Source organism: Cetorhinus maximus, chromosome 12, assembly GCF_964194155.1.
Source record: "Cetorhinus maximus chromosome 12, sCetMax3.hap1.1, whole genome shotgun sequence".
In the NCBI taxonomy this organism is placed as follows: Eukaryota; Metazoa; Chordata; class Chondrichthyes; order Lamniformes; family Cetorhinidae; genus Cetorhinus; species Cetorhinus maximus.
This window is the reverse complement of record NC_135890.1, coordinates 58,133,413-58,147,370: the sequence shown is the minus strand read 5'-3', so window position 1 is coordinate 58,147,370 and position 13,958 is coordinate 58,133,413. Positions and strand designations below refer to the sequence as shown.

Here is a 13,958-nt window from a genome sequence, read left to right as displayed (position 1 = left end):
TTCATTAATCCATGTTGACTTTGTCTAGTCCTGTTGATATTTTCTAAGTGTCCCGTTATCACATCCTTCATTATGGACGCTAGCATTTTCCCTACCACTGATGTTAGGCTAACTGGTCTGTAATTCCCTGTTTTTCTCTCTCCCTCCTTTTTTAAATTGTTGGGTTGAGTTTTCCACCCTCCAATATGCTGGGAGTGTTCCAGAATCTACAGAATTTTGGAAGATGACAACCAACACGTCCATGGCCACCACCTTAATCTACATCCCAGGGTACTAATCAGGCCCTGGAGATTTATCGGCTTTCAGTCCCATTAATTTCTCCAGCATTCTTTTTTTAGTAATACTAATTTCCTTCAATTCCTCCTTCTTCTCACTGGACCATTGGTTTCCTAGTATATTTGGGAAGTTATTTGTGTCTTCCTCCAAGAAGACAGCTATAATAGTTGTTTAATTGCCCTGCCATTTCCTTGTTCTCTATTATAAATTCTCCCATTTCGGACTGTAAGGGACTGAAATTTGTCTTCACCAATCTTTTTCCTCTTACATACTTAGAGAAGCTTGTACAGTCCTCTTTTATGTTCCTTGCAAGTTTACTCTCATACTCTATTATTCCCCCCTTAATCAATCTCTTGGTCCACCTTTGCTGAATTCTAAACTGTTCCCAATTCTTAGGCTTGCTACTTTTTCTAACAACTTTTATATAACTCTTCTTTGGATGTAATGCTATCCTTAATTTCTTTTGTTAGCCATAGTAGGGCCACTTTCCCTGTTGTGTTTTTGTGCCAGAAAGGAATATATAACTGTTGCAATGCATGCATTCATTCCTTAAATATTAGCCATTGCTTATCCACCATCATGCCTTTTAATGAAGTTCCCCAATCTATCTTAGCCAACAAGCCTCATACCTTCGTAATTTCCTTTGTTTAGATTTAGGACCCTAGTTTCAGATTGGACTACTTCACTTTCCAACCTAATGAAAATTTCAATCACGTAATGGTGACTGCACAATAAGAGTATTAATTAAACCCTTCTCATTGCACAGAACCAAACCTAGGATAGCCTTTCCCTGGTTGGTTCCTCAACATACTGGTCTTAAAAATAACTCTCTCATACACACTCCAGGAAATCATCCGCCACAGTATTATTGCTAATTTGGTTTGCCCAGTCTATACGGAGATTTAAGTCACCCATGATTACTATAGCACCCTTGTTCATGCATCTCTAATTTCCTGTTTAATACTGCCCCCTTCCTTACCACTACTGTTTGGGGGTCGATAGACAACTCCCACGAATGTTTTCCACCTCTTGTTGCTTCTTAGCTCCACCCAGACTGATTCCACATCTAGATTTTGAGCCAATATCCTCTCTCTCTCTTGCCTAACTTTCATCCTTAACTAACAACGTCACCCCACCTTCTTTTCCTTTTTGCCTGTCCTTCCTAAACATCAAATACCCTTGGATATTCAGTTCCCAGCCTTGGTCACCCTGCAACCATAACTCCGTAATCGCAATCATATTGTACCCGTTAACATCTATTTGCACTGTTAATTCTTCTACCTTATTGCAAATGCTCCGTGCATTCAGCTACAGTGCCTTTAGACTTGCCTTTTTAACATTTTTACTCTTTTTTTTGTACTATGGCTGTATTTGCTGCTAGCCCTGTTTCTTCTGCCTTCCACTCTTGCTTTTTACTTTTCTATCTTTGTTTCCCTCTCTTGTGTCTCCCCACTCAGGTTCTCATTCCCTGTCACTCTAGTTTAAACCCTCCCAATAAGATCACCTCTCGTTCTTATAAACTCCAGTGGGTATAGGCCCAACCTGTTCACCCTTTCTTGATGATGCTCCTACAATGATGTCAGGCAGGGAATTCTGCTATACTGACCCCGTGATGATGAAGGAATTGTGATTATATGTCTTTGCCAGGATGGTGACTTGGATGTGAAGTTACAAGACATGTTGTTCTCAAAACATTGGTTCTCCTGTCCTTTCCTGGGGTTGAGTGATGTTGGAGTGGCTCTCTTGCTAGCTCCAAGTTGCTGCACTCAATGAAGCTGCTCTACTCAGAGACATCAGGGGTTTGGGGGTGGCCTTGAGGTGAAGGAGCCAATATAGTGAACCTGTTCCACAATAAGAAATTTGCATATTTCTTTCAATTATATATGTACCACAGATGAGATCAGAGAATATTTTGAAACAAAAGTGCTCATTCCCTTTCATGTCTTTTTTCAAAATTGATGGTTCTCAGTTAAGTGATGTTTCACTTTTTATTCTCAGAATTGTGGGGAGGTGGGAGGGAACGACATTTTGTATTCATCAAGGTGAGCATCGGGAAAGCTGTTTCTCTTGCCCCTGTGAATGTCCAGCATTTGATCTGGAAATGCTTGGCAAGTTGGGTACAGATTAATCTTCAACTTTCCCAGTCACTGAAGCTTCTGCATCAGCCTTCCTTTCTACTTTTCCTTCTCTCTCAGCCCAGCTGCACTGTGTGGCGTTTTTATGTCTACCTTTCTTATAGTCTCTTTTTATCCTTGTAACCGATTATGGGTTTTTTTTCAAAGGTAGCAGGAAACTTCCATTTGTGCGCAAGCCATGCTAGACCTCTAAAACCAGATACTCCATGTGGCTTGATAGCTGTTGGTTAATAGTGTTAATCATTTATATATGTGTATTCATACATGTATGCTTATAAACTTTTACCCATCTTCAGTTACTTTGGTTTGCAAAAAATACAAAACTTTTTACTCGGGTCATTAACTTTATGACTTTTGGATTTCTGAAAATGGAACATAAATGCACCTTACATTTTAAATTTATCTTCTACAAGATAGAAATCAGTGCCTAATGCTACATAGATATCCTGATCTGCCTAACCAAAAATACAAGCAAGCTTGTCAGTTTTCCGATGGACTGATATGCATTTGTATAGCAATGAAGGAAATTTATAACATTCAGGTTCTTGTATGCCAATTACATTAAATGATATCAAAAGACCTAGAATGAATTGAGAGCTGTACATATTATGATCATTTTCAGAATATCAGAGGATAGGAACATAAAAAATAGAGCAGGACTAGGCCATTCATCCCTTTAATCCTGCCTAGCTATTCAGTGAGATTGTCTGATATTCTACCTTAACTCCACTTTCCGCACTATGCCTATATGCCTTGATTCCCTTAACATCCAGAAATTTACTGATCTCTGTTTTGAATATACTCAATGATTGGACATTTTGGGTAGAGAATTCCAAATATTCCCATCCATTTGAGTGAAGACATTTTAGCTCATCTCAGTCATAACTGGTCAATCTCTGCTGCTGTACCTGCATGTTAACTTTTAGTGATTCATGTAAAAGGATGCCCAAATCTCTCTGAATACTGACATTTAGTAGTCACTCACCATTCAGAAAAAAATCTGTTTTTCTATTCTACTTACCCATCTGGATAACTTTGTACTTTCCACATTATATTCCATGTGCTTGACCACTCACTTAACCGGTCATACCTTCTCATAGTCTTTTTTGAGTCCTTCTCATGGTTTATTTTCCCATCGAACTTTGTGTCACCAGCAAACTTGAATATATTACACTCAGTTCCCGCATCTACATCACTGATACAGATAGTAAATAGCTGGGATTACATGGAAGGATTTGGATATGAGATGTGGTTTGTTAATGTGGGATTAATGTGAACTCGATGTAACTTAGATTAAAGAAAGACTTGAATTTATACAGTACCTTTCACGATCACAAGTGCTTTAAGGCCAATGAAGTACTTTTGAAGTGTAATCATTGTTGTAATGTAAAAAGCACAGCAGCCCCTTTGCATAGAGCAAGCTCCCACAAACAGCAGTGTGATGATGACCAGATAATCTGTTTTTATGATGTTTTGAGGGATAAATATAGAAGACAACCAGAAAGAAAGCCCCTGTTCTTGTTTGAAATAGTGCAATGGGATATTGTAAGTTCACCTGAGAATGCAGACAAGGCCTTGGTTTAATGCTGCATTCGAAAGATAGCACTTTCAACAGTGCAGCACTCTGTCAGTACTCTACTGATTGTCAGCAGTATGCATCTGTATTTTGAATGTAGGACAACATTTCTTTGGCTGTAGTCCAAATCTCCTGTTCATTTTCCAGTTTTGTCCATTGCAGTCTTCATAGTTTAAGATTTTAAAAAGCAGATAACTTTTGTGGTGACAAAATTAAATAATAAGAACTTAGAAAACCCAGAGAAAAGTTGACGCGTTGCAGTTTCTGAATGTGTTCAATTGACTTGATTCAACTCTTTGATTTGAAAATGTGTTGGTTTTGAAACTAATAGTCTGAGCCCTCATCTTATTTTGGTGCAACAATGATTAAGGCTTGCCAATTTTTTTTTTTTATTTGTTTAGTGTAAGCATCTGCAATTTGTTTTCTGCACATTTTTTTCTGTTTCATTATGCCAAGTGGGTGTGCCACCAATACCTAGACTCTAAATTGGTACGATAGGAGCTTGTTCTGGGGACATTTCTTTCCCTCTCACCTGGAGGAAGCAACCCTACCTCCACTTAGTGCTTTTCCACATTGTGCCGTTGAGATTAAGACCTTGGTTCACAACACTTTGTTGTGGCATCAGTTGGGTAACATAGTCCTGCCAATTGGTATTTTAACCCTTACTATTCAAAGGATCAGATATCCCATTTGGATGTGATCAGGTGCTGAAAGATATAAAAAGCTCTTGAGGGAGGGAGAGAAAGGGATAAAAGATAATCTATTGTTGGAGGCAAAGCACACATTGAAAGTGAGAGACGGAGAGAAATACCAGCTTTGTTGAAGGGGGAACGGAGAAAAAACAATTCTGCAGGAGAGGACAAGATAGTGGGAGGGAATAAGCTTGTCATTTTCATTTTGTTCGTTGCAGCCAATATGTCTATTTGTCATAAAGGAGGGACATGTTGCTAGATAAGTGTAGAATGTTCAACCTGTGGCTGAGGTTTGTATGTCTGGGTGGGCACTTCACCTGCTGGGGACTGCAGCCTGGATACAGTAGGTTATGGGGAGGTGAGAAGCAGAGCAGTGAGACTGGGTTGGACAAAAGTGCTTCACCTTTGAGTACTGAACTGCAAGGTCCTGTGAAAGCACTTGTTCTGCTAGTCCACATCTGTGTCACTTGTGTTCCTGTTTAAAATAGAGGCTCTTGCTCCAGAAGCAGGCCCTACTCTTTCCCTCATCCGGCCTGTTAATGCTTTCTCCCTTCTTCACTTCATGTTTCCTGCCCCAGACCTGGCCCAACTCCTTTCCATCCTCATTCCCTGCTTGCTGTCTACTTTCCAGCTTCATGTCTGATGCCCTCTGTGTTCTACGCCAGGCCAATATGCCAGCCATTGTTTCACCCATGCCTACTCCATCATTTCCCAGATGAGTCAGTACTGACCTTAGAAACCACAGCTCCAGGTCTGCCATGGGAACAAATCAGAAAACCGTTCAGTACAGTATACAGCCCCAATTTATTTCTCACCCATACGTGGTGCAGAATTTCATAGGTGGCTTCACCTCCCATCACTGCTACCTCCTCCCCACCCCCAATCACACCATGCCCTGCTTCCCACTTCCAACCTGTTAACTTGCATATTGTCTTGCTGTGAGTCTGATTTATTCTGTGGGAGGGACAAATATCAGTACCACATCCAAGTCCATGAAACTTGAACCTGTTTAAAGTCATCATAGGTCCCATGGCTTCTTGGGGCTACAGATATAAATTCCTTTGAATTTTATTATGGCTTAATAATTGACTTTTAATGCATCGTAATCTTTGGAAGACTGGTTGGTATGCCTGTACAGGTCCATTCTGCCTGAAACCTGGGGAAATCAGCCCAGGCCGTGATTGCATGCTCCTGTTGATTTGTATTGATGGACTTTTTAACCACATCTATTTATTATTGTTGATATTCCCACAAAATGTGAACCATTGCGGCTTGCTTTGATGTCCAACTACATTTTTAAAATTCTGTAAAGATGCTGCAGCTGTATTCAAGTTAGGTGCTTTTTTGATCAATAGTTTCTCTGTAATTCAAAATAAAAATAGAAAATGCTGGAAATGCTCAGGTCAGGCAGCATCTGTGGAGAGAGGGAAGAAAAAGTAAATGTTTCAGGTGTGACCTTTTATCAGAACTGGAGAAAGGTCACAGACCTGTGTTATAAGGGTTGCTAATAGGTCACACGAAGAAATAGAGGCTTGTAAGGTTGAGCATTGTGTTTATTGGTAACACATAACTATGTACATATGCACAAAGCATAGCCCAAACTAGGAGCTAACTTCATGCCGATTTCTACTAGTCTCTCTCCATACTCTGTCCACTATCATGTGACTCCCTACATCAGACTTGTCCAACGTCTGGCCTGTGAAGCCCCTCTATGCGGCCCCTTGAACCAGTTTACAAAATTCAGGTCAAACAGGAGAGTTACAATGGAAGATTCTGCATGGAGCTGCTGCTCCAATCAGAGACTGCTTCTGTCCCATGTTTGCTGCTGATAGGCTCACTAGTTGGACAAGTTTGATGTTGGGGGTCACATGATAGTGGACAGAGTGTGGAGAGAGTCCAGTAGAAATCGGCGTGAAGTTAGCTCCTAGTTTGGGCTATGCTTTGTACATATGTATATATAGTTATGTGTTACCAATAAACGCTGGCCTCGGTGAGTGTGCTGAGGGCTGCTGGGCTGAGGGAAGCACAGGACCGTCGCGCGCCCGGGGGGGCTGGCTAGCCCGGTGCGCTGGGGAGATCAGGGGAGTGAGAGTGTGTGATGCAGATCTGCCATGTGCCCAGCCTTTGGTTTTCTCACTCGCTCTTAACCACCACACACCAACACATACATACGCATTCACTCGCAATGGGTGAGGGTGAGTGAGTGAGCACCCTGAGACTGGGAGTGAGCCAGGTACACACTCTCTAACCCTCTCACACTCTGGTTGTTTTTATTCATTCCTCTTTTTTTAAGTTAACAATTTATTGCTATGACATTTCTGTACTTTTTGCTGAGCAATTTTTTTTTTCCTTAACACCCAACATTTTTTTTTGAAATTAGGTTTATTGTTGTGCCAACCCTTATCTTTCCGAAATTTGCTCATCAGCCCTTTGAGTGAGAAAAATATGCAAATATGGACCCCCAAGTGAAAAGATTGGAAATGGGGAAACTCCAGCTCAATCCAAGATACCCTAATCTATTTATTTATTTAGTGCAAGCCACTTTTCTTCCCATTACGCTCTTCACACCCTTTCCAGAGTTCTCATTGGCTCCCCACTTCTCTGACCTTTTACATGCGTGTTGCTGTATCAGGGACATTACTCATGCTGCTTAGCCTGTACAGTAAAAACTAAAATATATTAAAATCCCGGCAGAGGTTGTGAACAGGAAGAGACAAGTAAATGTGCACCATCTGGAGTGTTACTGAATACTAATCCAAAGTGAGAAGGTATAGTGATGAGAAATGAGAATCCAAGCACAATGTGTGCCTCATCCTTCACTCAGTTAGCACAGTGCAAGGATGAAATCTGGGACCTTCTGGGCTGTGGAACTGTACCATTATCATGTGGTCCACTTGCTCAATAGGCCACTGTGCTGTACAATTGGAAACAGTAAGTGCTTTATTAAAATAATTTACATTAAAATTAAAATTCCAAAGTTTTGCAGCTTTTGTTATAGCGGTGTAGAATCATTTATGGCATAGAGGCCATTCGGCCTATCACGTCTGTGCCAGCTCTCCGTAGAGCAATCCAAAAAGTCCCACTCTCCTGTTCTATTGCCGTAGTCCTGCAAGTTTATTTCCTTAATGTGCCCATCCAATTTCCTTTTGAAATCGATGATTGTCTCTGCTTCTACCACCCTCCTGGGCAGTCTGTTCCAGGTCATTACCACTTGCTGAATTAAAAAAAGTTCTTCCTCACATTCACCCCACATCTCTTGCCTAAAACCTTAAAATTGTCTCCCCTGGCTCTTGTACCATCAGCTATTAGGAACAGTATTTCCTCGTCTACCTTATCTAAACATGTCTCAACCTCATACACCTCTATCAAACCTCCACTCATTCTTCTCGAAGCAAAGGAGATTAACCCCAGCTTCACCAACCTAACCTTGTAGCTAAAATCCCCCATCCCTGGAACCTGGTAAATCTATTCTGCACCCTTTCAAGAACCCTCACACCCTTCCTAAAATGTGGTGACCGGAACCCTACGTAATATTCTAGTTGTGGCTTTACCAGAGCTTTATAAAGATTCAGCATAACTTCCCTACGTTTGTATCCGAAGCTTCTATTTATGAAACCCAATGACCCCATGTGCTTTGCTCACCACTATTTCAATATGTCCTTTTACCTTCAATGATCGATGCACAGGCACTCCCATATCCCTCTGTTCCTGCACGCTCCTCATGACTGTGCCATTAAGAATATATTTTCTCTTCTATCTCTTCTGCCAAAGTACATAACCTCACAATTCTTCATATTAAATTCCATCTGCCACTTGTCGGCCCATTCTGCTGGCCTGTTTATTTTGTGTGAGAATGGTGTCCAATTGTGATAGCCATATTTAACTATCTGCGCACAATTATTCGGTGTACTTTCCGCATTTGTGTGTAGAACATCTTGAACTTTGTTCATGTTGAGAGTTCTGTTATTCCAACCCAGTACTGTAATTTGATTCCCAGTGAGAATCCCTCTATTCTACTCACTAATGTAACTTGATGCAGGGTAAGACCTGTTCTAACTCAACCATGTAGTTTAACCACATCTTTAGATGAATATCTATCATGTGTTCCTGCAATCTTTTCGTTTACTGCACCACAATCTTGTGGTTTGACTACTGCAACTTAGTTAGTTTAGTGCCAACTTGGAACCTGTCTTTTTTCACTCAAGCCACATATGGCTTTGAAAGAAATGGGGGAAATTCCTTCCTTCCAAACTGGGTCTAGATTGTAATTCAAATTTTTAGCATTGATATACTAACCCTGCCCCCCCCCCCCTCCACCCCACCACCACCACCACTCATTCCCTTTAATTGGAATGTCCTAGACTTGATCCCAGTCTGGTAGATCTTTGTGCGATAATGTAAAATGTGGTTGTGAGCTGACAGCATATTTTGCATTTCTCACTGTATTAATTGCAATTGATTTCTGTGGAAGAGATGTAAAATGGATAATCGGCTTGCTTGCACTCATGAACTATTGCGCAGTCAGGATCTATCCCTATGTCTTCAACTTCAAATAATGAATTCAAAAATATTAAACATAGAGCAGCCCAAAAATAGCTGCACAGCGCTCAAGAGGGGATCTTGTACAAGTGGCGACAGTTGCCTAATGTATATTTTCTTGTGATCTTTTTGTAACTCTGGTGTTTTGTTGAAGCTTTTGTTGCACACGAAAATCAGTTGCTTTGTTGTGATGCCACGCCATTTGGAATATGTTTCTGAATATTTTTGTTGCACCTGTCTGTAAAACGAAAACGTTTTGGCAGCGAGTTCTACAAAATTATTAGGCTAGAAGGTATTCTGGTGTGGGAATGGAAAGTCTGCCCTCCAGTGAGTATGAGTAGGCGAGGACAGTCATGGTTATGCTGTCAAATATACATTGCGACAGCAGCAGATTTGCATTGTACTTGCAAAACAGAAACTGGCCATTTGACCCAGCTCGCCCATGACATTTTTATGCTGCACAAGAACCTTCTCCAATCTTACTATTTGAAACTCCATTCACATATCCTTGTATTCCTTTCTCCCTCATGCACTTGCCCAGCTTCCCCTTGAATGCATCTATGGTATTCACCACACCTACTTCATGTGGTCATAAATTTCATATTCTAACTACCGTTTGGGTGAGGAGGTTTTACCTGAATTTTTCACGGGAGTTACTAGTCTTGCTGGAGAGCAGACTTTCCATTCCCACACCAGAGTACCTTCTAGCCTTATTATGTAGAACTCGCTGCTAAAACGACATCCTGAATTGATGTCCTGTTGTTTTGGATGCTGCCACAAATGGAAGCATCTTTACATCTACCCAATCAAACCTTTCACACCTTGAAGACCTCTGTGAAGTACATTTATTGATTGTCATCAAGCCAGATCTGACCCTGGACCTATTAGATGTCCACTGACACAGCCTTCCATTGTAGCAAATTCCGCATCAGTGCTGCTGCTTTCAGCAGATGCTTCCTGTCTGGGTGACTCAGAAACCTGAGCCAAACTACAACAGAATGGATTGGAGAGAGAGAAAGTGAACCAGAATGGAGAGAGTGATGCTGATACTGGGAACCATTGCTAAGTAATGGCTCTAGTTATAAAGTTACTGTCGACTGTCAAACATCCCTTAGGAAGAAAAGGCACAAGTCATTTGGGTTCAAGGCAAAGTTTCTACGAGATAAGGTAAAGCACCTTTACTTAATGGATACTTAGGGCCACAGCTTAAATGGAAAATAGTACAAGCTTCAGTGAGCCCTCTTCCTTAGTTATGAATAAGCACAGGATCTGAATTACCATCGAATTCTCAGAAATGCTGCAGTTTAATCAGCAGTAGATTACTGACTGCATAGAGGGCCTTATGGCTGCAGTTTTGCTCTAACTTCAGATACTGAGTTAAGCAATACAACACCAAATTTAACTTTGTCTTATTTTAATATCATATTCCCGAATGCATATCACTTTAAAGTGAGACCACCTTGTGCACCATTGTATCCCACTCACTGTCTGTCAATCAAATGACTTACTAGCACAATGATTTGGATTTTTGGAAAAGAGTAAGGACAAATGCAAGGAAGTGCGTGAAAGGCAAAGAGATATTGAGTGACAAACACAAGAGGCAAAGAAATTTACAGAGAAGGTGAAATTGAGCAAGAGCTCAGAACAGACATAGAGAGTTGAGATATACAATAGAAGGGGGAGAGGAATCAGCAGAGATCCTGGAAGAGTCACTTTTTTATCAGTGAAATAGATCATCAAGCAATGAAAGCAAAACCCAATTGGAGCACATGAATGCCAACCATGGTCAAGAAATCTATGAATAGCAACACTGCTGGTAATTCACAATACACCAATTTTAATGTTTCAAGGCTGCTGTATGCAGCACATACTTGTCACTTTTAATTCCATCCTAAAAACAGCTTCAGTTTGTGATATAAATTGGGTATGAAAATTCTGTTGCAGTTCAGCTCGTGCACTGGCCAGTACAGCAGAGCTCTCAAGGAAAGTTATTTGATAACTGGATGATTAATGCTGTGACCCAGCTTTGAAATATTGCTCATTTTGGATAATTTAGAAGCTGAGTTTCTAATTAAAAGTCTGATGTGAAACTTCCTGGTAATGATTCTCACTTGTGCTGTTTTTTTTTAAGCACTCGGTTTACTCCGGACATTTTTTTTTAAAATGACCATTTATCTCATCAATTTAAAGCCTATGCTGATTGATTCCTATAGATGTCATTATCAATTACTTGGAACAGAAAGTAGTACGTGAGATAAAGACGTCCTCAGTCTATGCTCCAGAGTCATTTAAGCTCTGGGTAAAATGGTTTAAAAAAGAATAATAGGTCATGTGATAGTGAATTTATTCTGCTCGAGACCCTGACTATAGTGGATAATTAATAACTTTGAATTGAACTCATAGCACAAGTTCAATCATTGATTAAGGTCTTTCTGAGGGGAGTAGATGTGATGTCTCCACAATCATCAAATAATGCAGGGTACTGCAAGCTGAAAGCAAAAAACTGCAGATGCTGGAAATCAAAAATAAAAATACCTGGAAAAACTCAGCAGGTCTGGCAGCATCTGCAGAGAGGAACATAGTTAACGTTTCGAGTCCGTATGACTCTTCAACAGAACTAAGGAAAAACCTTAAACCAGCTTATATTTCACCTCTCTTCTATTTTACTTAGTTTTGTTGAAGAGTCATACGGACTCGAAACGTTAACTGTGTTCCTCTCCGCAGATGCTGCCAGACCTGCTGAGTTTTTCCAGGTATTTTTATTATTATTAAATGTTACATTGGTATACACAAAAAGACATCCAAATTTAGCAGTTAGGCGATCCAATATTTCATCTGCAATGGAGAAAATGTTTAAAAGCACTTTTTAAGTGGTGCTTTTTAATCTTTGTGTGAAAAGGATCCAGAGTATTCAACAAACTTAAGCAGCAATAGATGAAAAGGAGGGAATACATGAGCATATAGACAGCATTTATACTGTACAAAGTTTACAGAATCAAAATGCTTCACCTTGATTTTGGTGCTTTGCTAATCTGTGATTCAGCTGTAGTTTTCTGAAAGATATGCTGCCTTTGCTGACACAGAGCAAGGAATAATTTGTTTATGACTTAAAAACACTGGAAATGCGCATTGCCAGATGGCTGGGAGTTTATTCCCTAAATAGCTAAGCCATACAGACTGTGAAGGTTCCAGTTCTGTCTGAGCTGTGTTAACTGCTGCTCAGCCATGATACAAGTTAGGGGTGGGGCACTACAATTAGCCTCAGCAGTTCCAGGTTGAGAAATGCAAAATTGTCCTGGGTTTCTACTCTTGATCTCTACACAAGAGCAACAACATGCATTTATATAACACATTTACTATAGTAAAACATCTCTAGGCACTTCACAGAAGTGATGTCAGATAACAGAACTGACACTGTGTGAAACAAGAGAAACTCCTTTGAATTTTGCTTTCTGTTTATCAGCCAACATGATTGAGTCTGGTTGGCTGCCGGGTGGGAAGGCTTGTGCAGGTAGTCCACAGCTGGGGAGTGGAGCAGAGAGGCAGGAGGGAGAGAGGTGAGAAAGAGATCATGAGGAGGTGGGGTGGGATGTGGGGTTTGGATTGTGGATCGGAGTAAATTGTGGGGGTGGGGTGAGTGGGGAGTGTAGGGAGAGGGAGACTGAGGAGACCTGGAGATCGAGGTGGTGCATGGTGGATTGAGGTAGGGGGGGTGGTATTTTTGCTTTTCCTGGCCCAAAGGCTTTGCTGGAAAGACTTGCCTCTTGGATTCAGCCATTCTTATCTCCCACTGGCTGCCATGTTTCCTGAGCTATGCCCCACGCCCCCCTCACCTCCTGCACACCCTGGGAGCATTAAAATTTCCCCAAGAGTATCGGCTATAAGCATTCCCAGATCACAGATAGCTGGGTTAGATGATGAGTGTATTTGTTCCACATTTGGTTTTCTGAAGTTGAGAGTCAAGATACAACCTTTACTGAATCAAAACAGATGAAGTCGAAATGTTAACTCTGTTCCTCTCTCCACCGATGCTGCCAGACGTGCTGAGTTTTACCAGCATTTTCTGTTTTTATTTCAGATTTCTGGCATCTGCAGTATTTTGCTTTTACTTTACTGAATCACCTCTCGCTATTTGTCATGCCAGCCATCCTATAGCATCTCTGGATGGCATTGTAAATCTTTACATGATATGGGGTAAAAACAGAAAATGCTGGAAAACTCAGCAGGGCTGGCAACATCTGTGAAGAGAGAAACCAAGTTAATGTTTCAAGTCTGCTTGGCTCTGAAGAAGGGTCATACGGACTCGAAACATTAACTCTGTTTCTCTCTTCACGGATGCTGCCCGACCGGCAGAGTTTTCCCAGCACTTTGTTTTTATTTCAGATTTCCAGCATCCGCGGTATTTTGCTTTCACACAATTAGGGGCCTTTTTTGTTGTAGGCCCACAAGAAACTGAGACTGCTCAACAACATCTCATTGTTATTCATTATGAAGTTGCAAGTAGGTCACACATGGCCATATGTTTGAACTATTTGAACCACAGTTGCGATTGCTTGAATTTAGGCTGGTTACACCTCTACTTCTAAATCTGCAGCTGGTGTCTGGCTGCAAGAGAGAGAGTTTTGCACTTAACAGAGTCTGCAAGGGCAGATGGGCTGATTCTATTAGCAAAACTGAGTTGGATTAATACCCGGAGAAAAATTCGACAGAGGCTCATGATAAGTTGTCATGGGATATAAT

At 40.9% G+C, this 13,958-nt stretch overlaps 1 protein-coding gene across 1 annotated transcript in view; it reads left to right on the top strand.

Moving 5' to 3' along the window:
* Window positions 1–13,958, top strand: part of LOC144687485 (centrosomal protein of 83 kDa-like) — a 101,076-nt gene that overhangs the window by 18,561 nt on the left and 68,557 nt on the right. The window lies entirely within an intron of this gene.